The sequence below is a fragment of the Ambystoma mexicanum genome, chromosome 5p, assembly GCF_040938575.1.
Source record: "Ambystoma mexicanum isolate Mex_15411 chromosome 5p, UKY_AmexF1_1, whole genome shotgun sequence".
In the NCBI taxonomy this organism is placed as follows: domain Eukaryota; kingdom Metazoa; phylum Chordata; class Amphibia; order Caudata; family Ambystomatidae; genus Ambystoma; species Ambystoma mexicanum.
The window spans coordinates 900,946,806-900,971,506 of NC_090930.1; the positions used below are offsets into that span (position 1 = coordinate 900,946,806).

General features: G+C 42.2%; 1 long non-coding RNA gene across 1 annotated transcript in view; it reads right to left on the bottom strand.

Annotated features, from left to right (window-relative positions):
• The window catches only part of LOC138481721 (uncharacterized), a 101,501-nt gene extending 81,326 nt beyond the window's left edge, over positions 1-20,175 (bottom strand). The window contains exon 1 of the long non-coding RNA XR_011274356.1: positions 20,056-20,175. This is a non-coding gene — a long non-coding RNA (uncharacterized lncRNA). The remainder of the gene's footprint in view (positions 1-20,055) is intronic.
• Positions 20,176-24,701: the final 4,526 nt, after the last annotated feature.

The following is a 24,701-nucleotide window of genomic DNA, read 5'->3' on the forward strand; positions in this document are numbered from 1 at the left end:
TAGAGTGGAACAACTTGATCACAAAAAATTGATAGCTAAATGAGTAATTAATACGAACAATAGATGTATTTACTGAATTTACTGTATATGATAGACTGCCTTGAACCATTTGGCCCTTGACCATTATGTACACTTATTTTCAAGTATACGGTGTAAATTGGAGTATATTATCCTGTTAGGAATAGATTATGGTATTGTGTATACAATGAGCCAATTTATTGACATCTTAAGACTCATGGGGTTCAAGTGTTGTATGTAATATATAAAGGGGTCCTAGATACACAATAGATCTTGTGTTTATGTAAAAAGCCATGGACTGTAATCACCCACATGATTACATTTAGAAATGTTTCCAAAAAAATGCGATAATGTGAATATAATGAGCCATTCTCGTGGTATCCTAAAGATCATGGTAATCAAGTGCACGCAAAAACTTTTCTGGTGCAATTACCCACATGTTCATATTAAAAAATGGACCCAGTTCCTTAAATGAGTGAGTCAGGTAAACATTTGCTCTATCTTTGGTGTCGATCACCAATATGAGGCTCGAACATATGGCACACAGGCCTCTTGGCCGTGTAATAAGTTATTTCGAGATACACAGGTACGAACGTTTTCTGGTTCGGAGTACCCGGGCTAATGCAGATGGCGTGTTGGTCCCTTTTTAGTGTCTGGAGCACTCCTTATAGTTGGTAGTCCTTTACCTATGTTTAGTTTACTTGTTTGTTTGAGCCGAATGATGCATTGCGGGCGTTTTTAAAATTCTTGTGCGCACTAAAGGTAAATAGCCTGCCCACGATAGCATGTCCGAGTATCTCGCGAGCAGCCGGTGTTTCGTTTAGCTACCTGTACGATGCAGCTTGACCCTTGTTTAAGCTTTGTCGGCTGTTTGTAGCCCTCCATAGCAGACCTAGCACCACGCAGACCTGAGCACCACGCGAATAGTCGGTTGTGTGTCCGATTAACTATAGAATGAAACGAGCGCCGTGTATTTAACGGCGTGTCATTTCCATTTTCGTCTTCATGCAAAGACGTTTTTAATCAGAGGACAGGCACGCAGCTTGAATTTTGAGTGCAGCATTGATGGATAGGTGTTACGGGTACCAAAATAAATATAAAAAGAAGGAAGGGTGGCCCCTTTCTGTTGAGTACTTTTTACAAGAGGTTTCACTTCACGATTTTGTTTGAGAAGTTTCACTTCGCATTTTGCATGGTTTTGCACACACTGGGACACACGCATGGTTATGCGGACACAGTAAAATGGGCTATGGAAAATGTGGTTTTACTGGCATTAGGGGAGTGTTTTTTCCACCCTTTTTAACTGGGGGTATATATGAAGAAGACATCCAGTCTATAACATGGGTCTTACTATGTGTTTTCTCTATAGCACTGTGAAGGGTCTATTGAGCCAGCAAGTTCTACGCTGGTCTGTGATTGACCATTGGTCACGATATCTCAGTGAAAACTCTTGAGCTGCACCACGGGTGCCTGTAAGTGTTTTTTATTGTTTTTAAATTTCACGGTATTACTTGCAGTGATACAAATATTGGCATGGACACTGAAACATGTGTTTATGTTGGTTCCACAGGCACAGTACTTACACTGTTTCCAGTGGAGGATTAATGTCATTATCCCGTTCACATACCCTCGACTTGGAACCTGGGGGTGAGTAGGGGCTGGTGTGTTAAGAGATTTGGTACACAGTGCGACAATATTAGTCACTTTTTTGAAGAAATAGGGATGACACTTTGTTTTTATTATTGTTTTTAGATTGGTTACGGGCCCATAATTGTTATGAACAGGGCAACGTTTTTTTTGCCCTACGTCCTGAAGAAGGTCTCTGACCGAAACACGTGTCGACACTTTTCTGTGAAAGATATCTGACCTTAATTCGGCATCGGATATACCACGACACCTAATGTTAGGGACTGGGTCATTGTTTAATGTATTAAATGAAGGGAAATACTATATTTCCAATACCTATTGATGCATGAAACACCTTGGGTTCTTATTGTGTGAATGTCTGAATGAGTTTTGTATTTGGCTATGATTGTTAGTATGAAATTGTGCTTTTTATCAATTGTTATGGTAGTTAGATGATTTTTTCGTGTGATGAATGTATTGAATAAAATTTGAATTATGTATTAAAAGAGTGTCATCCCATTCTACTGATCCAACCTTGGATATTAGTACACTACACCTGAAGGATCAGGAATATAAGTGCAGGACTTCCCCTTTACGTTCCCTGTATTTTCCGACTTGCCATAAAATGTAGAAGTAGAAAATATATAGATATATTAGTAGTTATCATAAAAACTACCATATCTGCCATTAAAAAGGTAAAATCCAACTGTCATTTTTGGATGATGTATTTTCCCTCCTCCTTCAGGTTCCATAACCCATACCTCCCCATTTCTGGTCCTAACAGCAGCAAGTGGGTGTCTTGGTGGGAGGTGAAGGGAGAGAGCCAGCCAATCCTTACTGTGGGACTTATGATAATCTAGGAGTGTCATCAGCCTTATAAGAGGTCAACTTTGCATCAGAACAGTGTTTTTTCACCTTATTCCTGGAGGTAATCTGCTGCCAGACTCTTGCAAGGAACAACTCTCAGAGAGGCCTCAATCCTTGCATTGGAGACAGTGACAAGGAAATCTAGAAGCTAGCTGGGAACCCATCAGAGGAGTTGGAGGAAGTCTGGGCGCAGGAGAGAACTATTCACTGAAGCCTCTGACCAGATCTGTGCCGTCTTCAAAGGAGCCCTGCTGTTTCCCTCGATGCCCCATAATCAAGGCCTCCCATGTAAGTAGATTAATCCAAAAGCCATCAATTGTGTGGGGAGCTATCTGACTTTATCCCTTTCAATTAGTGGGTAGGGTGGTGAAACTGGGTAGGACATTGGCCGATCCAAATAAATTCTACTATAGAAAATCACCCTATCCATTTAAAGTGAATTTAAATTCACTTTAAGTTGGGGACTACCTGCCTTAATCCTGTCCATTAAATTGTGGGGAAGGGAGAAGCTGTGTAGATCCCGAGCACATTGAAGTTAAATCAATTAATTCCCCTATAGAAAATCACAGGACGAATGTTGTTAGAGTTCGAAACTAACAAAGTGCATGCCCAGTGTTTTAGAGCCAGTATAGACAATAAAGACTTGGGAGACTGTCCTTCTGAAACCCCTAACTTCCGCCTAGAAGGGGGAAGGGCCTGAATCCCAAAAGAAGTAATCCTAAAACGCTACCTTTTTAAGTCAATTAAAATGAAATTTCCCATTGATTCCCTTGCATCCAAACCCAGAATCTCCAAACCGTGCATTCCCTTGGAGCACATTGTGCAAAACTAATTTTCCCATTTATTCCCAGTGATTTCAAAGTTAGAATTACAAAGAAGCACATCTCATTTGTAGGTGTGTTGAAAAACGATGTTCCCATTGAGTTCCTTTTTTTTCCCAACCTTGACTTTCAAATAAAAGCCTAAACAACAATTTCCCCCATGTGATTTCCTTCTCCAAACATTGCCTTTCTCATAAATAAGGCCAAAACGATTTTTTCCATTGCATTGTGAATGTTCTCTATTGGTTAATTAGCAATTAAATCTGATGTAAGTTGTGACTGTATATTTCAAAATGTAATTTGGAGTTGTGATATTGTGTAGTGCCACAGCATTGATGGTTGATGTTGGTTGTTAGTCTTCTTTGTCAAACTTAAAATACAAATATATTGGCCCTTATTCCGAGGTTGGTGTTAGTCATGGCGCTATTTGCGCCATGACTGCCACCAGTAACGGTACCGTATCCGGTTTGGTGCAATGGAGACTTACCGGTCTAGTCAGACCTTGGCGAGACCGGTAAGTCCCCATTTACCAAACCATTCCCCATTCCCATTGAGCCCTCATAGGGCTCAATGGGAATGGGGAGGGTGCAAATAAAAGGCCGGTCAGACCAGATGTTAAGGAAGGGACCCCCTATGGGGCCTCATAGCAGGGTGGTAAGGGATTACTGGCATCGGTCTCCTTACTGGTGCCCGGTATCCCTTACCGCCCTAATCAGAATGAGGCCCATAGTCTTACTGTACACCGGCCTGGTTCCTAGCTCATTGAGGCCATAGAGGGTATTTGCTGGGGTGGTGCAAGATGGGTTGGAGGCCTCACTAAAGTTGAATCTGTACAAGCACTTTGGGTGCATGCCACCTTGCTTGGAGGGGAAAGTGCTCCCTGAGTTGAGTGTGACCACCTAATATAACGTGACACTTTGGATGGTCTCTTGACAAGTGTTCCCTGTTCCCAATGCCCGACAGCCTCGATCTCCAGGAGGACTACCTGAAGGGCCAGCAAACACCATGCATTGTTGAAGTGCAAAATCCTTGCATGCCAGAGTGATATGGAGTAACAGCAGGGTGCCAATGGTCAGGAATGTAGTAGCAGTTAGATATCCACAGGACCCTTTTCAGTAATGGAAAGGAAATGGCTACACCCTATAGCCAATCATGCCACATGCAGACTGATAACTTTGCAGCCACTACTGTTCTCATCATGTCTACAAGCAAGACGTAGGACAACATGGTCACATTTTTGGATCTCCCTCTGGAAAACTAGAGTGCATTGAGTGATTTGTGGCCCTGGGACAGAGGTGCACCCCCCTGGGCAACTCCAATTCTAATACCACAACTAATTCATGATCCCCTGCCTTTCATAATCAACACCATCATTCGTCTATGGCTGCTGGCCTCGAGCACACTCCATCCGGGGAGGTTCCAAAGAAGAGACCTATGACGTGACAGATCACTGCGCATATGATGTCTGTATTTGGGGTTTTGGGCTAGTGAGGTCACTTGGGTAGAGGGGTCTGTTTCTCTGGTGTGTTGGGCTAAGGTGGTGCTGGAACAGGTGACCTGTGTAGATGAGTTTCATCTCTGGGGTGTATAGTTCAATGCGGATAGCGGCAATTTCTCTGGGTTGTTGGGCTAAGGGATGAGCAGGATGGATTTTGCATGGTCTGGAAAGTAGAAATGGTTTCATATTTAAATTGTGGCGTCCCTACCTTGATGTGATGTTACTGTCTAGCCATGCCAGTATTTTGGGTATGACATTGGATGAGTGTCTGTCTCTTGTTGTTTATGGCACCCACTGAGGTTTACACACAGTTATACAGCACATTAGGTGTCCCATCCATCCATTACAAGTCATTCTGGGAATCTCTTGTCTCCCGGATCCTTTGGAGGCAGTCTTGGTTAGGACCCTCTTTAGAGGTTGTACCAGACAGCTTGCCACTGACCTGTATGCTCAAACGTGTACTTGATAATGCCCCCCATATGGTGTCTGAGTCTGTAAATGGTGCATGGGGGAAACTGGGTGTGTGTGTTGTCCTCGGGACTTGTGTTCACACATCACATTTTCCCTGGGCTTTGTGTGCATTTCCTGCTGCACTCCTTCACTCTGCATTGCGCCCTCTATGTGTGGATGCTCTAGGAATATCTCAGTCATATGCGTGCTTGTCTTGCTCCTCCTGTGGCCTTGTGACTTTCACTTTGCAGGGTCTATCCTGTGTTATTGTCTATGTATCCATCTATGTCTTGGTGGTGGGCATCCCAGGTGCCCCCTTGTAGTGTTGCTGAATCACTCATTTCATGGTTGCCACATGTTGGTGTGGCAGTGATGAAATCTGGCATGTTTTTTTGCATTTTCTTGTGCAGTGGCGGAACTTACCACCTCCCTTTTTTGATGGATGTATTTATTTGAGGGCTTTTGCCTGTCTTTTGGGTGAATGTTCCAATCTAAATGGGGTTTTATTTCTGCCTTCTACAGTGTGCCTTTGGGGATAACAATGTTGGACTTTTATTTTTATCCATCAGTGGGTTTGGAAGGCAGTTCTTTGAATCGTGCAGATGATAAACACAATGGTATTTTGAAAGTATCACCAATTTTACCATTGTAGCCCAACTATAAATGCGGCCCTGAAAATACCAGGACTGGGTGACAGAGGCACTCATTGCAATATACCCGTCTTATTCTTGTGTTCAACGGGTAGGAAAGAAGAATCACTAGGAGAAGTACACGTGTCACCACAGTACATCCTTGTGATCATGGTTAAGCAGTATGTTATGAGGTCTTGTTTTACATGCGAAGGAAAGAAAATGAATTGGCACAAGGAGATACAGGGGTTCATTTGGGGCCTTGTGATTTTTGACTAACAGTGTATTCAGTCTCGTATGTTGCAGTCAGTAGTGACGTTGGAGGGATGGGATGCATTACACTGTAGCCTTGTGATCTTGAGCAATCTATACATCCTGGGCTACTGTTGGGAAGACACGTAGAGAGATTAAAGCAACATGCAGTGGAGAGTGAATGGCAGAGATGCCTTTTGATATTGGGAAAGCAAATGACATGTGTCCTATTTTGATTATGACACCCAACACTGTGTGGAAGACTTTCTACCAGTGTGGTGATTACCCCTCATCCTCACCCACCACTGCACAGAACTGCTTGCTGTCACTTAACCTTCCCGGCTGTCTCCTCAGTCTGTAACTTGAAATGTGCATTTATTTGCATTGATAAAAGCCGATTATAAAAATGTAGATAGCTATTTGCCAGTGGGTCATTCTAGGCTTCTGGGTCATATTATTAATGATGATTTATCTTGAACATGAGTCTCAAGCACTCCTTTGTAACCCATATTAGGCAATTTAGCATTGCAAATTGGCTTCAGAAAAATATCACATCTTTACTAAGATGCAATCCACATTTTAAATTAGAAATGTTCAAATAGATAAAGTAAATAAGTGTACTTCAAAATGCCTATTTTCTTCTAGTTAAAAACCATGTCTTCAAAGGCATGCTTGGCCGCTCTGACACACCATCAGTGTCTATTCCAATCAACAGGGAGGCATGTGCATGCAAATCAACCTTGCCGTGTTCTGGAGCATGCGTGATAGGTGTTCGGGGAATTAGAAAATAAAAAGACAACAGAACCAAAAAAGGAAAATCTTCAAAAATAAGCACTTGCAAAACGTGTGGGAAAACCCTTTTTAAATCTACAGGGCCTGCCTTATTTTTTCCTGTTGGTGTTTATAGAAGATTCTAACCCTGAACGTTTATAAAAGCCAGACCTATTGTCTTTGCCAATGTGTGTTTGATGATAATAAACCCAATACTAGGAGTGTTTGCTGAAACCAGTCCTGAAAGCTAAAGCATTACAATCATACATAGGAGATAACAGCTGCATACGCTACTAATAATAGCACATTTCACATATCACTTAAGCGTTAGGCTTACATGATAAAATAGTTAGTGCCATCGAATACTTCATCTACAAATATTGTCTGATTGTTAGAATTCAACGCATCTCTTCTTGCCTCTGATATATGATTGCCACCGTTATAGTTATATAATCGTATGACTGTTAGTATGTTCATAACATGTTTGTATTCTCTGTATATATGTCATAAGTAGGGATTACAGAATCATATTTTTCAGCCATTTTCATTAGACTTATTATTTGTTATGAATTATCATTTTTCATTAATGTATTTTAATGGAATGTATAAGTCAGGACATAACATACAGACATGTTTTTTTTAATTTTATTTATTTTTTTAATAAATATTGGTTGCTTTGACCTATGCATTTTCTTAATGCAGTTGTGGTTATAAAATAAAAATAAAATGTGATGAACATGCTGTACTGTGTAAAGGACTCATCGGAAATAAAAAAAAAAAACAATGTATACATACATACACAAATGTTTCATTCTGAAACTGGCTAACATGGGCAATCCAGGTTTCAATTTAGGACTCCGGTGGTAACACTCTAAAGTCGAACCGGTGGTAAAAATACATCTTAAAAAATCACATTACGCAGTGGAATCTTGGATTAAATGCATGTATGTTTGCTTGTTTCTACTGTTTTACCAGCATGGGGCTTTGTTGAGAATAGAAAATAGACCCATTTGGCAAGCAATGAATATTTAGCTGGGTGCTTACCTGTGAGGGTGGAGACATGTAACCAATGTGGGTGTGACGTTTTGGGAACTTCTCCAGTAATCAGGTGAGTAGGTGCACCTTAAGTAGACAGTAATCGTGAGTCATTGCTTCTTAAGTAGGCAGGATTAACGTGGGTGTGTGCCCTTTAGAGCAGAGCGATCAGTCTGTGAGCCCAGAGTGGCCAGATGGCTTCTCTTCTGCTTTGACATTGCACTGCAGGACGAGTTTCGAGTACACTCATTGGGAGCCCAGTTAAGCCGTTGGGCAGTCAACCAGCAGTGCTATCTATAGCAATTTATAAACACAGACTGTGTTGCTTGAGATTTGCGAGTCCAGCAGTTTAGTAACACGTGTTCCCCATATCACACTGCTAGAGGGTATACCTATCCTTCTCAGTCATTGTAGGTCAGTTAAGGGTTTGAAATATTTAACAAAAAACGTATTTTGCTAAACAATGCACGGCTGTGACCCGCCCTTTACATTGCCACATCTTCCGATCGTGCCCAAACGGTTATCGTTCTTGTATTCCTGCCAGATTCCAAATTACTTGCAAGACTGGTTTGGCCAGTTTTTTGGCACCACCCCTTCTTACAGTTGAGACCCATTACACTTACAAGTGATATTAAGTGCCATAACAACCGTAGGGTTATAGCCCAGTAGTTGTGCCAATAGACCCTCTGAGACAACAAGTGGCATTGTAGTGACCAGCTCACCCAACAGCTTCTCATATGGAGACTCAGGGAAGGAGCTACAGAAGGCCTCCAGCACTTATGTTTGCACACAGTTGCATCTTGACATAGCCCTTCGCATTAAGTGACCCACACATAGCTGCCCTTTGGAGAAAGAGTTTGACAGAATACTGTGTCAACAGTGCGGCAGCAAGTATGACAAACCACAGGCATTAAAATCCCAGGAATCTGGCATTGTGCGAGGAAAACTCAGCAATAGCACAGTGAGGTATTTTAGTTCTACAAATAATGATTTCCATGGATGCACAATAAGCCAATACAAGCTTCTGGGTCAGTCTTTCCATTTTAACTATGTCCTTGAAAAGGCGCGCATTCTGGGCCTCTGAGGCATGTGTTTCAGTATGGCCAACACGTGAGAACCTAGCACATGGATGCAGATCCCACGGTACCCTGCAGTGGCACACCCCACGCCTTAACCTACTCCCTTGATACTTGCCAACTTGTCAGAAGGACCTTGGTCTGATATAAGGGCCGGGAACCGACTTTGGATATCGCATGTGATCAGCCATGGCTTTCTTTCCTCATACCATCCATGCATCTTAAAGCCATGTCTTTCTAGTCTAGTTCCAGTAAAGACCACTACTTAGGAGATGTTTTTACTGTTTGGATCCTCCCCTGTACCTGCTGGAAATTATTTGAATGAATAATCCATTGACTATTACTATGAAACTCTCGGGAGGATAGCTCAGCTGCAACGTGCTCACCTTGGAAACAAGACAACACAGAGCAACACAGGTTCGATTCCTGGGTCTGCGCTTAAAAACCTCTGGATATTAAGCGTGTTATAAATAACATATCATATCAAACGACTACAGATCTGTTTATTTTAATTTCCCTACTTTTCACACTTAAACCCTCAAACAAATAATAATGAATGTTTGTCAACACTATTTTAATATTTTGTATCTTAGGTCTTTGGTCTCGCAGGTGTATTACATTATGAATTTTGATTCAGAAATCCGAGCACATCTGTATGACACAACCCACTTAATTGTCTGTAGAGACCTGAAAAGTAAGCCATTTCCTTATCTTTTTAACTCCCCTTACACTTTGTCTCATGCATTAAGCACAAATCCTTCAAAAGGGCGTACATATGCTCTATGCAAGACATGCGTGGGTAGTTAAACACGAATATGTGGGGTTATTTATTTGAGCATGGATCACTGCATGACGTATTGCGTCCATGCGCTTTTGGCAAAACCCATTGGTGGTTTGACTTTTTCCCTGGCAGACATCAGATTCCAGAATGAGGCTTTTCCAGAAGCTGACAGAGATTGCTGTCAATCAATTGAATCCTAGGACGTTGAATTTTTGGTTGACCTGTGCTATGGTTTGAGCTCTGTTGCGTAGGTAGCTGTATCGTAACTCTCAAGAGGGTCTAGAAGTGTTCGTCATATGAACCGTATGTGTTTAATTACATATTCTATGTTGATGACGGTAGACGTAAACACAGAGGGGCTCAACTTCGTGGGGGTGAAACATAGGGAAAATGTGTGAAAGTCTTGAGTAAAGGCCTTTACGCATGTTCGTTACGTTACCGCCATTTCATTCATTGGATGGCGTAGAGGAGGGGAGGAGCGTTTCCTCTGCCTTGCTTCCTCTCTGCCATGCAAATGGTATAGTATTTGCGCCGGTATGGGTTTTCATGCCAGCGCAAATGTTAGAGATCCCTATGGAATCCGCCATCTTTCTGCACCTGCATAAAGCAGGCAGACCCCACAGGGATCCGTTATAAATGCTGCCTGCCATGTTCACATGGCAGGAGGCATTTACAATTACAAATAAATGCTGTCCGACATGCTTGCATGTTTGTCAGCATTCATTTTTAATTGTGAACACTGCTTATCATGCGTGCATTGACAAGCAATGTTCACAATGAAAATTAAATGCTGACAGCTGACATTTGAACATGGCAAGTGGCGCTCACAATCAAATGTAAATGCTGCCAGGCAGCCTTTACTCCTTTTGCACTGCAGAGTGCAAATGAGAAGGTCAAAAGGCAGTATACATATTGTACGCAGTCTTTTGCACTTTACATTTGCACCCTGCAGTGCAAATTACCAAAATTTGGCGACGGGATCCGCTTTTATTAAAGTGTAAACGTAATGTGTCGCCACTGCCAATTTACGGTAAATCGAAAATGAGCTGCAGAATATTCAGGCTGAATTGAAGCTAACGAATACTGAAAATAAACACGTTGCACTTTTGAAATGTAGGTTTCATATGAACATTGTCAAACTAAAAAGTACAAGGAAGTAGCTAGCAGATGTCATGACAGTTACAAATCGTAAACTCCAATGTCAAGAACACTGCCAAATTAAAAGGGATTAGCGATTGGAATGCATGGATAATGGCAGCCATGCAGTCATAAAGGAATTCAGTGTATTCCACTTGGGATTGCCTCCGTTTCTCATGGTCGAGTAATCATTAACCTATCATAACGTTTGATATCTGTCGAGTTATCACAGAACAGAATGATCTGTCTGGCTTCGTATATATGTAATCATAATATGCTAGCAACAAAAGCAAACTAAAAACAGCGGTCAACAATCTATTGAATGTGTGCCAAAGCAGTTTCCTTGAAATAGTCATGGCATCAAAATATGATCAGCAAATTCATGGTCACATGAGACACGCATTATTATATCTACAGAGAGTTATGCTAATTTGTGTTGCGATCCTTGTTCCATACCAGTGTCCCACGGATATATTTAAATATTTAATTTTATATTCCACGCCTCTAAACAATATTCATTTGCTACAGAATCTTCTAGACATTTGTATGGAAGGAAAGGTCTTCAAAAAACCCCTCACCTTCATTCTCCCCGGCATACAGACTATGGGGGTCATTACGAGTTTGGAGGTAGCCAGGGCGCTGTTAGCACCACGGCTGCCTCCAAACTCGTGTCCGGGTCTGGGTTCTCAGAATATGGATTTACCGGGTCATTCCAACCTTGGAGGACCCGGTAAGTCCCCATTCTGAAAACCATTCCCCATTCCCCATTCCCATTCGAGCTCCCATAGTGCTCAATTGGAATGGGGAAGGAGCTAAATACAGGCCCGTTATTAGCTCCCTGGTCCCTTAGCGGCTCCCGCTAAGGACGGCTGGATAACCCCCCAACCCTGTTCCCCCTTTGAAGTGCCAGATGCGCATCCATAGCCTGTGCGCCACCCTGTTTCACCCATACAGATAATCCCTCTGAAGGAACTATAAATTCACTTCCGTTGTTGTATGCCACAAGATTGATTGTATAACTTGAAATTAGGTGACCCTCGCCCATCCCCGACCACACACAGAGCCATGAATTGTATGTTTAAACCTTTTCATTACCGAGCAAGGATTATTGGTTGTTACAGAATACACTAAGCAATGTATGTTATCAAGATATACTCAATGATTTTCTACGAATGTACGATTTCAAATATATTCAATTAGTATTGCAATATGGATGGGTTATAATGATGTGTGTCAACTGTATAAAAGAGTGTCCTTTGTAGCATATGTATGACCCCCTAGCATTGAGTCATGCACCCATATTGTAAGCAGAACTTTGCACACTTTTTAATGTACCAATACACACACTAACCTATTTCTACCTCATTTGTATGCATGCTCCATGTGTGCCCCCGCAACATAAACAATATGCGGACCAGCACGCTACAGGGTCTTTTCTCCCCTCTCATGTAACACCGTGTGCCCAGCCCCCATCTTCTCTCCCCCTCTGACCAGGTTGAGATGTCAAGCCCTGGCCCTAAGGATGATGTGGTACTATAATTGTAACCCCTCGCCCTTCCCTTGTGTCTGCACCCATTGAGCACCCTCCTAAGCCCCCAGACTCGGACTGAAAGAAATATGGGCAACAAGCCTCTCTTCCCACCTCCTCTTGATATACTGATTAAGTGCCCTCTGACCCGATAGTATCCCAGTTCACCCTAACCCCGACTGACCATAGAAGCCATATATTTTTCTTGTACTAACATACTACAAAGGTGTCCCCCACTAGATCTAACAAAGAGTAATGATAGATGTATCCCTGCCTGTGCCCCCTGATAAGCCACCTAAACCCATGAAAGCTTCTCACCTACTGCTCACCCCGTGTATAGTATTTTCTTTAGAATGATGAAATACTCACACCTAGAGTTATGTGTTATACTTCTTGTGATGTGAGAATAACGATTTGTAGGATTTACAGGGCATCATGAATTACAATTAACACTCAATGGGTATGTGTGGCCACAAGGGCAAATGTTAGTGCAGTCAAGATGTATCAATCAACCATCATCTGACCAGAGCACAAACCTGATGAGTCCAGCTGGCCTGCAAGCATCACCATGACACCTCAAGGAGCCTTGCCAATCATGATTGTTCGCCCCTATCCATCTAAATGTGCCCTTCCCCACTGCCGAATCTCATCGATTCATGTATCCCTTGGCTCCTACGTCATAGGTGACGTGGTTTTGTAATAAAATGTGAATGTTTGCTGATGTTTGGCAGAGCGCTCTCAGAGTTTGCAGAGTTCTCTGCTTGCCCTATGTTGGTTTGGATAAACATTTACTTTTTGACTTAACCCGCACTTGGTCTTGGTCTCATTCCCATCGGGGTTGTGTCCATCATTGACTCTTACTGGGGAGTTGTAAATGCCTTTTTGAGGGCCGCTCACTTTCACATTTCCCTGGGATGGCACTTAACTAACCCGTACAGAGTTATGCAACACAATCTTCTAGACATTTTCTCAATCTGTGTTATAAAAAGAAGCTATTTTTCATGGTAACCTAGGAAAGACTAGGAGGAATTATTTAAGTACACATGGAGTAGAAATGTGCAGGAAAATGTTCTTACTTACAGAACACCACATGTGTTGACGTTTTTATGAAGAGCAGACTTTTCTAATCTTTGTAAGTGCTTCCGGTAGAACAGTTGAGGTGTTTTGTGCTAAGCAGTGTAAATAGGGCATACATGATTTGATTTCAGAAATATACCTGTATAGGGAGAGGCATGAAGTTGCAGACTAGGTGATGGAATATTACTTAGTTGAGAGATAGGTGGAACATTGATTGGATCTAGTGGAGGAAGAGGTAGAAAACAAAAAAAAAATGTATTCAAGGGGAAGTTGTAAAATTGAAATAGGGCAGACCAATTTTCATCGTGATTACCACATGATAAAAAGAAGTGTGCCATTGCTTGTGAGTTTGAACAGAAGAGCATGTGAGAATATTTTGTAGGAAGCAGTGTGACAAAATGACTACTGCTTGCAGGTTTACAGAGATGAGTAGTGGGTAAACTGCCAATTCAGCTAGACACTACTACTAAAGTATCAGTGGGACAAATCATAAAGGCAAAACAGACACAGGCTGACCGTATGCCTCATTCTCCACTTTTGGTAATGTGGCCAAGGGCAGGCTTCAGGAGGGGATGAGGTGATAACAATAGCAACACAAACACATAGCAAAATACTCCAAAATAAAAGAATTACCAATTAATGTTCCATAAAAGGAAAATGTCTAACTAACATCAAAAGTGAAGTCCCACCCCTTTAAAGAAAAAGAGAAAATGCACACTTTTGCACTCAGGGTATATTAAGCAGGGGAGTTAAGGCACTTGGCACAATGTCAGTGTACAAGAAAATGTCTTGTAAAATAATGTCAGAGAATGACGGATTCAAAGTCATTATGGCCTCAAAAGTGGACCAGGGTGACAGAGCCTCTTCACAGTGCCTTATTTCTTTGTTTCTGTATGCTGAATAGAGTTGAGCTAGGCTTTGTGGCATCAAACCAGGAATCTGGACACATCATGCAGCGGTGTTGAGTTAGGAATGCTGTAATAATTGCTGGGTCTCCGATGTAGAGACAATGGAGATTCAGTGTCAAGCGTACTGGTAGGTACGGAGGCAATTAAACGTCAGGATTCAGGATGACTCGATCACTCCTCACGTTCCTTAGCGGCAGCTTGGATATCTAAAAAGTACTCAAACTGGCATGGAGGTGGATCAGATATGCAGAGAGAACCAGGGATTGTTTCCTTGCTTCTGTCATTGCGCGGAGCCCCATTGCAGGGCCTCCAGGTCAAGGAAGGTCTTTCTTTTGCACTCCCAAGCCAGGGAGCTTTGCTGGCACCTATAACGGGTCCTTCACCTCCATTGCAGGGACCTGTATCCAGTCAGCTGCAGTGGCCCAACAGCAGTCACTCCCACTGTTCCTAGTGGGCAATAAGAGGACAGAGATTTGCTCTGATTGGATTCTTTCTGTCATCACCTTCCTTGTAGCGGAATTTGGAATGGACTGCATTTCCGAATGATGCTCAAAGGTCTATTCTTCGTGTTCTTCTTATTGTCTGGGAGTGAATCAATGAATTAGGGGTTATACCTCATGACATCACACCTGAAGTGCTTTGATTTCAGGAAATGGAGGGGGCAGGAAAAAGGAAGAGAGGTCTAGCAGAAAGCAAGATGGGGGAACTCCACTCCAAACCTACCCTCCCTCTCTGGCTAATCGAATACCGCCTGTTTCATATGCCTTCTGGTTTCAACAACATTCTAATAATCAGCAACGTGTTTTGAGGCTGGTTGTGTAATGTCAGTGCTGCCTCTGATGCACTGTTTCCAGTAGACCTCATAGGGCATCTCCTGAGGAAAGTGTCCCTTAATACTGGAGAATCAAAGGTGGCAGCATCCTGGCTATTGCACCACAAGGCAGCTGTGGAGATAGTCCACGTAAATGCAGATAATCGTATTCTTAGACCTGCTCAATTCACCAACACTGGTGCAGTTTCATATTGCTGTAGCGTTCACAGATTTACAGCTGTTTGCTCTTATCAGTCACCATGTCACAACGGGACATGGCTTATAGTTAGAGATTTTCTTGCCACCAGATTGATTACACCAAGTATTATACTTTATATCAGAGGTACAGAAGTTAAATGGCTACCTCTGTCTGAAGTAACTTTGCATTCCAGGAATGAATGCACTGGTGCAGTTTGAACCTGCTCTGTGCCACTGCTTAGCTGTTGCTGTCATGTGAATAGATATGTCATGTGTGTAAGCGGATTCAATTCAACACTACAGCTAAGTCAATGCCTAGTCTGGGATGCTGAGAGAAACCCTTATTGATATATTTTTATGTCCAGTTCGTTTACTCTGGATGACAACCCTTATATAACACCCCTCTCTTAGAATCCCCCTGACCCCACTGAGCCAAGAAGTAGGTTTGTTTTGCAAATTAAAAGGTTTATTTGAAAATTAAACAATATATATCTATCACACTTTTATAGTAAATTCATATTTGATAGCACACTTGTGAAGATGATAGTGATCAACAATGGATAATGTTACAGTGGTAAACTTTTTTTGATGACTTAGAAGTGATATAGAGAGGATGAAGTAGCTGAGAATGCTTTTATGGCTTCAAGGACAATGCAATGATGAATGAAAATGCAGTACAGAAAATAAACTTGATATGACTTCAACAAAAGACAATGTAATCACTTTTCTTTGACAATTCACCCCCCCCCCTTTATGCAAGGTAAAGAGATGGAAGAAAAGCACGCAGTTCTCAGGAATGCAATCAAATATAATTCAGTCCCCCCCCTAGCAAGCTTAGAGGAAAACAGGTAGAAGTTTTAAACACAGGCCCAAAATGCTTTGAATGTGATGACAATGAAGTGAGAAATGTGCTAAAATTGCTTTTAATTCCCTATAGAAGGATCATGTTAGGTGATAGCTACTTTGTATTAGTTCAGGATCACTTTAGCAATGCTCTATGAATGATTGTCAGGTTGCAAATGAATTTCAGCAAAGGAAAGCAAGGACAAATCTTTTTACACGTGGCTGAAATGAAGCAAAATGTCAAATCGCAGCAAATGTAGTCGCGTGCGTCGAGCGCAATTACGGAGGGAGTTTAAGGAGTAGCAAGTCGGTTTTAGGTTCGCTGGAAAGCTTAGAATCTTAGCTAAAATCTCGCTTCTATCACAAACGGTTCCGGAGATACGGCCGATTTAGTAAAGGTAGTTTTTCGGATTTGAAATTTGAAATGCTCAGAATGACAGGTGACAGTTTTCAGGTTTAAAGATGACAGAATGACACGATTCTAGGAGGCAGTTCTAAATAGGTTAAAATAGTTTGGATTAGATTATTTTAAACTAGGAGATTGGTTTTGGCACAGTAAGTACCCACACTATATTTTTGGAATAAGCCGTCAAGGTCTGGTCAGGTTGGACGGGACTTCCGGCGGGTGGTTCTGAAGTCCCGGCTATCTGGGTCAGCTCTGCTCTCTGGGTCTGTCAGGCACCGGTTCTGCTCACAAAGGTCTGGTCTGTGGTTCTCTCTGGTTCCGGATACAGCACTGCTTTATGGATACTGCTACAGGTTCTTGCAAAAGTTCTTGGCAAAGAATTCAAACAGCTTGCCCGGCTGTTGAATAGTTTGGTTGGTTTTGAGGCCTGGTGAAGAGAACTCAGCTTGTGGTTTAGGCCTTTGCTTTAAATTGTGGAGTCAGAGTTCTAAGTTCTGATCTCTGTCTAGCTGGAGTCAGTCTAGGTCTCTGGAGTTCTGGAAGTGAATTTGTCCATCAGCGTGCTCTGCAGAAAATGGGAATTGAGTGTCTCTACCTGTCCCAGCAGTCTCTTTTTATGTGTTCTACAAGTGGGTGTGTGCATGGACATAACTGAGCCGGCCCCTCGCAATATATCATTGGCCACGTCCTCCTCTCTCCCTTGATTGGGGAGCTGGGTTGTGTGTCATCTTTATGGCTTACAGAAAGACACTCCCCTTGTCAATGTGCACACAAATCTATTTCTGATCCAAATACATATTTCCCAGATACACAATTTGTTGAAATTACATGTACATATTACAGATTCCTTATGGTCATGCTTGGCCGACTCTGATCTTCCTGGGGGCTTGCATTAAAAAATGACAACTTAATTTTGTTTTTAATTGGTTTACCAATGTTAAATCTGTATCACAAATTACACCAATGTACACCCTCCTTCTACACACATTCCAGTAATTTACTAGGTTTCTAGCATAAACGCAGTGTCTGTAATATCAATAAACAGCAGGGTTTTGTCTCAGAACATGGTACAAAGTTGAATCAAGTCTTGAATTGTGGGTACATTTCTTAGATTGAGGTTCTCCAAATTGCACATTTTTGTAAGCTTAATACAATATTTTAGTAGCATTTAACTTAAACATATATTTGCTGCAATATGATTCCACAAAAGTGTCTGGGTCCCTTCCCCCAGAAACTTTGAAGTACCACATGTCTCTCCTCTCCCAGGCAGGGCTCTGTTTACAGTCCACACTGAAAATCAACATACTCCATTCAAGGGAGAGAGTCTATTGTGTCCGCTGAGGTCAGCAGGCCAGGGGGCCACTCTGCATTTGGTTAGCATGTCCATGTGATCTCCCGGGCTGTTGTGTGGGTCTCTGAGGTGAGAAGGTTTCCCAGCCTCTTGGCCTGTTAATGCAATCAGATTGTCTCTGGGAACAGCAGGTGGTTAAGAGTTTTAATTAACCAGCGGGCCTTTGAAGGTTTCCAGCTTTCTCAGGAGGCTGATTAGCTTCTGAAGTAGCAGTTCTCCTGTCAGAGTTTAGACTGCTAGCGCCGGTTTGTGGACAAAGCTGGTACTGCACCCATTTTTGGGATCTGTCTTGAATTAATGCATTTAAATATAGTGGTCTTTTGCTTGATAGTATAGGATCCTTGCTTAACATTGTTTTGATGGCATCCTTACAGTAGAGTGGGGATGTGGAACCCCCCCACAAGAAGGTTGTATCTTTAGAGTGGTCTTGTGCCCATGATTTTAGCAACTTTTTGACATCAATAAAAACGGATTTTGAACAGAACCATCTTTCTTTGCACTGGTGGGTGGCAGATTAGGTGACCATTTTGGTGTGCGCAAACTACGCGGTTCTCCTGGATTCTGGCGTGAACGTGGGCGGCGACAGCTCATCCCCACATCTACCCAGTCTATTGATTCAAACCCTTGTCAAGTGGTTATATCTCATCACCTGTGTGGATTATAATTTTGGTCTGGTGTATTTTGAAAGTGGAGTCTGAAAGCAGACCTCCCTTTCAGAAACAGAATACCTGCATCATTTTATATGAAATAAAATGAAAAAGAGCCAGGGTTTACACATCCAGCAGATGACATCCTGTCACATGAGGCAGGCAGCAGATTATATTTAAGACATCCAGTTTTCCGTTTTTACTGATTTTTACACATGAATACAGACAGAAATCAATCAGCTTTCTGTCTGTATTTATTTATAAAAATGGGAAAAAAATAGAAACACAGGTCTTTCTGCCTGGTTCTCTATGATGTCACTCATGCATTGCAGGCTAACCACATTGCAGATTTGCAGCATAGAGAGTTTACAAGTTGTATAATACTAGCATTAAAGTTCTTCAAGTTGATGACTGCATATATCTTAAGGCAGCAGTGGTTACAGGAACAACTGTTTGTTGTAATGGAAACAATTGAGCTAGCATTTCTTTCCTATATGGATGCACGTGTGCTTTAATAAATTCATTTTTTATTAGAATAAATCCAGCAAAATACTGGTTGGGAATTATCTTTTTGTATGACAACAAATACATGTGGATAAATACAGAAAAAAAAGGATAAATACAGAAGGAAATGACAGAAAAACAAATAGCATAAAACCGCAAGTCTTAATTATATTTAGTGGTTGCAAGTGACTGTGGGATATTTCTGTAGCCAGAAGAAATAATTGTTATATGTGAAGTTGCATATAACATTTGCATTTTATGTGAATTAAAAGTCTTGATAATCTTTTTAGGCATATTTGTAGCTTTCATAGAAAATTATAACAAATGATCAGGGTGAGCCCGGTTATACAATAAAGACCCACAAATGATTTAATGATACGTATACATAAACCTTGTAAAATACATTTCTTACATGTCAGTGATTTCCACAGGTAAGTGAACCCAACACATTCCCAACATAAAGCATGCATAAAAATTTCTAATCACAATTACCATTAGTACATCTTTGAAATGTCATATGACTCAACAGTACATCCTGTTATACTTGAGAGGGGTCTACTATTGGTATTGATTTAAACATCAAACAATAATAAGCGCCCAGTGTGTTTGACAGACACTTTGCATTACAAAAAGTTGACATGGCTGTAGGTAAGACAGCCTTCATCCTGACAAGGAATTGTGGTCTGGGCTCAGACAAACTCTCCGGTGGTGGAATTCTATAAAAACAAATATACAGTGCTAAGTGCGGGTCCTTGTACGAGATAAACATATATAACGCTCCACTGGTAGCTAGAACAGTGTCGCCATAAGGGGAGACTTACCGTTCCTCAATTCATGTAGGACGTAAATTCAATGATTATTCCACGCCTCTAGCTGTGGCCATGGTGATCCACGATGGGTAGATGCGTAATCAGACTCTAGTTGTCCTAGGTCGAGACCTGTAGGTGAGAAAACAGGCCGTGACTAAAGGGCCCTTGCCCACGTGAATAACACCCTTTTCCTATTGAGGCATCTAAATTGAGGGGAAGATGTAGACAAACATACCCCGCTTGTGGGTGATCTCCCATGCACTTGGTATAGTGCCAATGTCCCGTTTCTGAGGGTCCTCTTGTGGTCCCTGTATCTTATTCTATTTGGCGAGTCTGTCAGAAGGATAATTCAAGAGGTGAGTCAGCATCTAAATACTGTGCTGCAATAATCACCTACTCAAACATAGGTTCTAGAGTGGCGTGTGTGGGTGACTATTTTAGTCCAACCGTGAGAATTGCCACATAGATTAAAGGCATGCCATGCACCCTACTGTGGCTGCGGTGCATGAATGGACCTCTCTTCGTGGAAATCAGGAAGACCATGACCCGAATGTTCGTGCTGTAACTGTGGCTGCTACACGCCAGTAGCCATGTTTGTAACTTTCTCGTCGGATGTCATGGTAACCAGACGCCTATGTTCAGTGTGGTCTATGAATGAATTTCGCGGGTGGCCATCTTGCAGTGGACTGCTACAGTTAGTACTTAATGGACTGTCACTGTGGTGCAGGGGTAGTCCATCTGATAAGGACCTGCATATGAATACCTGCATTTATATATGAATCTTCATTGGACCGAAATTCAAATACGGGAAAAAAGATTTTGATATCAGAAGTTTAAATGCATGGAAAAATCAGTGTGTGAAAAACAGATCGTACGTATCACATTGTGTATGCTCTTAAATCGACCGATTTTGGGGGATTAATACAAATCGGTATATGAGCCGAAAAGTGCACTACAAGCTGTGTTCGTGCTCATCCCTACACACAGTCAGACTGCATCTGATCGACCTAAAACTCAGTGCTTAAACCCATGGTGTTTGACTGCGAGGAACACTCAACATGTAGATATAATCCTGTGGTGCCAAGTGCATCTAATGGAGCCACATGGCCCCATTTGTGTATGACAACTGGGGATGTGCGTCACATAGACCTGCTGCATTTGAAAAATATGCATTGCACACTCCAATCATTTTCAAAAGGAACAATTGCATAATCAATTCATACCGAGATAGTGCATCTCATTGACCCACATGGCCCCATATGTGTATGACAACTGGGGATGTGTGTCACATAGGTCACATAGTCCCGCTGCATTTGATATGATATGATATGGCATTTGTAACGCGCCTATACACAAGTGTTTCAAGGCACAACGAGGCAGGGAGGGGGAACAAGGGGAAGACAGACAACGATCCTACTAGGCCAGGTGTCATTTAGATCGCGCAAGTGCAGGGGTAGTGGGGAGGGAAAAGTGCAAGGGGAAGGGGAGGGGGGAATTGCAGTACAGGGTAAGTAGAATAAAAAATTAATAATAGGGCCAGCTGGTGGCAAGAGCAAGGTAAGAGCAGACAAGTGCTGGGGAGGGGGGGCTGTAGGGATACAGAGACAGTGCCGCAGTGCAGGGGTTGCCAGGGAGGCAGTGCAAGTAGAGAGTGGCTGGGCCAAGGACCGAGGTCGGAGAGAGTGGCCCAGTTGCAGATTCAGTGCAGTTTCAGTGAAGAATTTAGCAGGGGAGAGGGAGAGAGAAAGCAGAAGCAAAGAGGAAGGTTTTGAGGTGCTTCCGGAACCGGGGATGTTTTCCTCAAGTTTCAGGGAGGCAGGAAGGCTGTTCCAGAGGGAGGCTCCTGCCGCGGAGAGAGATCTACCCCCAGCTCGTTGCTTCGCGAAGCGGCTGACCCTGAGGGATTTGGAGAAGGATGAGCGAAGGGCTCGGGAAGGAAGATATTTAGGAAAAGAGAGCTGAAGGTATTTAGGCCCCAGGCCCCAGAAGGTCTGGGACCTTGAAAAATATACATGTATGCTTGATGAATGTTTTATGTTGGGAATGTGTTGGGTTCACTTACCTGTGGTAATCACTGTCATGTATGAAATTTATTTTAATAGGTTTATGTTATAATTATCATTACATCGTTTTTGGGTCTTTTTTGAATAACCGGGCTCGTCCTGATCATTTGTTATAAAGTTCTGTTTCACCTGGGGAGATCAGGGAATAGCCAAGTGCCCCTCCTTTACGCTTTCATAGAAAAGACGTTTGAGGCAGGAAAGGGTTATATTCAGTATCGCTAACTCAGTGTGCCAGAGTTCTGTGGACAAACCACATACTTGTTTCTTGCAAAGTTGTCCAGTAATTACTACTACCAGACATTTTACTGCATCACCGTAATATGAGTTTCTTTACTGAAATGGATGGTTTATTGCCTGCTTTCTTGTGGAGACAACTACCTCATCACAAAAACATTGCCATATTCAGCATTATAACTTCTTTTAAATACCATACACCATGTAGTCCTATGGGACTCTGAAATGGGAAGACTTGGAATCATGTATGTTACTCAGTATTTACTGCATGCAGTAATGGTAAATGAATTTGAAGATTTAACCATCCATAAGTGGATTATATTCAGTGATGGCAATTTAGTGTGCAATCATTTTTTTGCTAGTCCATATATGAATTAATTGCATAGAAAAGTCATCAATTCCTTTTGAGAAAGGTGGAGATTACAGCATAACCACCCTGAATGCCTACACGGGTAGTGTAGCTGAACATGTAATATATTTAGGGGAGTCCGGCAGGTTGTGGGTGTGTAACATTAGCCACTACAGCTGCTTTCTGCACCTGGGAGCTCAGTATTATGTGTGGAAAATTGAAGGTATTCAGCAGCACCTGGTGCACAGCAGATACTAGAGTTGTAGGTATTGCAGATGCAGGTGTGGTTTAGCTTACAATCACTGGGAGAGAAGAGAACAAAGAACAGATTGCCTCTACCGATGAGCCAGAAGACACAAACCAAAGCGTACCAGAGCATGGTGAGCTAGGAGACATGATGCACAATGCAGAGGAGCATTATGAGCCAGGATACACAGCACACAGTGCAGATATGCAGGAAATAGGCAGTGCCCTGACTCCAACTGCCACAGCCAATGCCTGTGAGAACATTATAATGAAGAGCAAGGTCAATATTACTGCTAAAAGTGAGCAAGCATCTTGGCACAGAGCTTCTTCTGTGGCAGGGATGGTGTTGGCACCCACATGATGTCCTCATCGCTGCTCTCACTTCTGCCAGACATGATAGTAATAGTCTGGCAATGGAGGAAAAAGTTAAATTAGAAAAATGACAAAACAAACAAGATATTGCCACAAAATTGAAAATGTAAAAATAAAAATGTAATCAAAGAATTGACGAAGACAACAAATAACAAGACAAAGGATAGAGTTTTGGTAACACAATGGGTTTTAAAGGATGGGAAAATACATTTCAAGTGGCAAAAAGTACTTGCAGTATAACAGATCACCTGTACACTGCCAAGGACTATATGAAGTACTTTGCCATGGTTTGCTGATTAATATTCGCGGCTACAATATAAGCCCTTCGGGCAACATGAATTGTTGCTGTGTCTATGAAACCCATAGCTGCGTCTACGTAACTCACACTCCACTTGTATGAGGCTGTTGATGCAGCTATATGTCATATGCACCCGCGTAAGCGCTGCGTGATCTCTGATTGGGCATTGCAGGATGCACAGATTTTGTCAAATGGGGTTGGTGTAGCCTTGCGTATGCAGGTCACACTCTCATTGGGTGTGGCTGTTGATGTAGTTATATGTCATGTGTACTGGCGCAAGCACACATGTGCTCTGATTGGTCACTGCCGCACGGATTTCATCATAGGTCATTGGTGTAGCCACCTGTACACAGGTTGTGCTCTTATTGGGTGAGGCTGTTGGCGGAGCTTTATGTTATATATACTTACATAATCACAGTGTGCGCTCTGATTGGTCACTGCTGCATGCATGGATTTTGTCATAGGGAGTTGGTTTGTGTCGGGACATACACAGGTCACGCTCTCATTGGTTGAGGCTGTTGATGCGGCTATTTGTCATATGTACCCGAGTAAGCACAGTGTGCACTTTGATTGGGCGATGTCACTCACACAGAATAATGTCATAACCTCAGCAATGAAATCTGCTCATTGATTAGTTGATTTGTATCCGCGGATACCCACTATTTACTCAGGAAACCATTTCCTTTTGTTCATTGCTCTTTGGATCTTGGTTCTGACACTTCTGTGGAAGCCTCCAAGAACTATCCAAATAGTTGAAAACCTTATTAACCCTCCCTTGCACCTATGCCTCTTTCTTTCGTCCTGTGTTTTGTGGTTTGTCCACGTTTAATATATATTTTTTAAAGATTTTTCATTTTAAGTGGCAAAGGCTCTTTTTGTGGTGTGTTATATTGAGTTATCTCATATTTCTCCCTAATTGAAATTTCGTCTGAACACAGCAGTGACAAGGAGGTAGTTTGGTCTCAACTGTTCCCCCTCCATGCAAAAAGCAGTGCAGGAGGAAAATACATTGAGACAGCTGGAGATATTTTATGATGCAAAAACACCATGGGCAGGAGGCCATGGTGTTAGAGGATGTCATGTGCACTTTGTGCCG